Here is a 2,739-nt window from a genome sequence, read left to right as displayed (position 1 = left end):
CGGAAAATTAATTGAAATAGATTATTTTATAGGAAAAACTGAATTACCAAAACTGACTCAGAAAGGAACTGAAATCCTGAAAAGACCAATAGCCAAAAAAGAAATTTAAGAGGAAATAAAAAACTAAAAAGGGCACAATGCCCCCCAAATCTTGAGCACATTGCATTAAGCCTGCAAAGAACAGATAATTCCTGTATTATTTACACCATTAAAGAACATAACAAAAGATGGAAAGTTTCAGTTCATTCGACAAGTATATTATAACGCCGAATCATAACCAGGTAAAAATAGAGGGAAAAGACACCTACAAACAAAACAAGAAACCCAAAGACAAATAGAGGCAAAAATCCCAAATAAACTATTAGAAAATTTAACCCAACACCACATTAAGAGAATTGCATTATGAACAAGTAGTCTTTTTTTACAGAAATGCTAGGATAGTTTTACATTAGTCTTTTAGTATAATTCACTACACATTTTTTCTTTAAGAAGAAAAAATTACATCATTGTCTCAGCACATAATAAAACAAAATTCAAGAACTGGTTTAGAAAAAGGCATTTCCTAAAATTAGCAATTATTCATGATAAGAAAAGCTTTTCTTAAGCAACTGGATATGAAGAGGAATTTTCCACTCAAATGGCTAACCTCGTAATCTGCACTTTGTTCTGCTTCTGTAGACATGCTTGCCACATGCAGGCTGAAGGGCAGGGTGATCTCAAGATCAACTGAAGACTCACCCTTTCCCGTTTTGCTTGTTCTGTCTAGATAACAGATGTATCCCCTTTGCTTGTTCTCTGTAACTGCCCGTAGCCCATAGCAACTCCCACTCTCTGTAACCACCTGAGGACAAATTAACCAATTGGCTCATGCCAGCGGTAACTGTGTGGATAAGCTCTATAAAAGCAAGGTTACCCCTGAGCTCAGGGCCCAGATCTTCAGAGCGCTAGCTCTTCGGGGACTGCCAGAGTAATAAACCTGAGTTCTCCAACTCTTCAAGTGGTGCTTGATTTCTCGCCGGTCTGATTTCTGCAACAGGTAGAAGACACAGCCAGAAACCTACGTGATGCTTTTGGTGAGTCACACAGAGCATTCCTATTAGCAGGAAGGGTTCTGTCACTCTTGTAACTCTGCAGTAGGAACTATTCCACCACAGCAAGGCAGCAAATTAGGAAACAAAAAGACATATGATCCAGGAAAGAGGTGATTTAACACAGGAGAGAGGCAAAGGGGAGTCCCAGAACTATGAAAGGAAATCCAGGCTGACAGACGTGCAGCAGGTCTGGAGAGAACAGGAGGCTGAATGGCTGGCTGCAGGAAAAACAGTCCCAAGGGAAGAAAAAAAAGAACTGATAGAACAGTGTTAAAAAGTACTGAGAAGAGATGTAGACTTCAGGCAGAATTTTCATTTGAATTAGTGATAGGTACCTAAAATGTTAAGCAAAGAAAAAAATGAGTTAACTCAGGAGGGACAGTTATTTGAAAAAAAAAAAAGAAGAATTATAGTACACTATATGACTCAGTTGCAAAATAGTATTTATAATCATAATAATATAAAATGTAAACTCTGAATATCGATTTAACCAAAATTGTGATATAACCTGTTTGGGAGAATGGGCTGAGAGGAGGGGTTGTACATATAAGAGAGTTAATTCCTTATCTTCCATAATAGAAAGTCAGTAGATAATATCTAAAATTGAAAAACAAACAAAAAGTAGCATAAACACGTCACTTGGCCCAATAATTCCTCCTGGGGCAAATTATTTTAAGAAAAACAACAGGGCAGATATGCAAAGATTTACCTAAAAGATAGTCACAACATTATTTTTTAAAATACTGGGACACTCACTATTCATGTACACTAATAAGGGAATGAGAGAGTAGATTACATGCCTCCATACAGAGGAATACCTTTGGGCTTTTAAAATGATAGTATAAAGTAGCAGTTTTCAAATCATGCTTTTGAGAGTCTGAATTAGTTTCACAGGGCTGCCGTAGCCAGTACCAAAAACTGGGTGGCTTAGAAGCACAGAAATTAATTGTCTCGCAGTTCTGTAGCCTAGAAATCTTAGACTCAGGCGTCGACAGGGGTAGTTCCTCTGAGAGCCGGGAGGGAGAATCTCTCTTATACTTCTCTCCTAGCTTCTTGTGTTTGCAGCAACCATGAGCAGGGTGGCTCGTGGATGCAGCACCCTGATCTCTGCCTTCATCTTCACATGGTGTTCTCTCCCTGTGTGTCCAGATTTTCCTTTTTTACAAGGACACCAGTCATATGGAATTGGAACCCATCCTAATGACCTCATCTTATTTCAATCATCTGCAAAGTCAACTTCTAAATAAGGTCACAGTCACAGGTCCTGAGGGTTAGGATTTCACCATCTTTTGGGGGATACAATTCTGGACTTTTCTTGCCCACTTTAACTAGAAAAGTTCCTTTTTTTATAAATTAGTATTCTGAGATTTCATATAAAGATAAGATCCGTGACTTTAAAATATTTAAAAGCTACCAAAATAAAACTATATTATTTCTGTCCCCAATGTATAGCTAATTAAGAAATGCAGTTTGCAAGCATGTGAATATGTTCCCAGTTTTGTAAAAATACAAAAATTCCTATCTATATTTATATGTACCGTGCTTATTTTTAGATTGATATCATTTTTGATGTAATAGACCCCCCAAATATTCACAGGGCTAACAGGGCTACAATTTTACAGGTGTCCTTTATATTTGTCTTCATACT

General features: G+C 37.3%; 1 protein-coding gene across 2 annotated transcripts in view; it reads right to left on the bottom strand.

Moving 5' to 3' along the window:
• The window catches only part of ANAPC10 (anaphase promoting complex subunit 10), a 271,547-nt gene that overhangs the window by 139,978 nt on the left and 128,830 nt on the right, over positions 1-2,739 (bottom strand). The gene's annotated exons all lie outside the window — the stretch shown is intronic.

Source organism: Pteropus vampyrus, unplaced genomic scaffold (assembly GCF_000151845.1).
Source record: "Pteropus vampyrus isolate Shadow unplaced genomic scaffold, Pvam_2.0 Scaffold47, whole genome shotgun sequence".
Classification (NCBI taxonomy): domain Eukaryota; kingdom Metazoa; phylum Chordata; class Mammalia; order Chiroptera; family Pteropodidae; genus Pteropus; species Pteropus vampyrus.
Note: the sequence above shows the minus strand (reverse complement) of the source record. Positions and strands in the feature narration are given on the sequence as shown.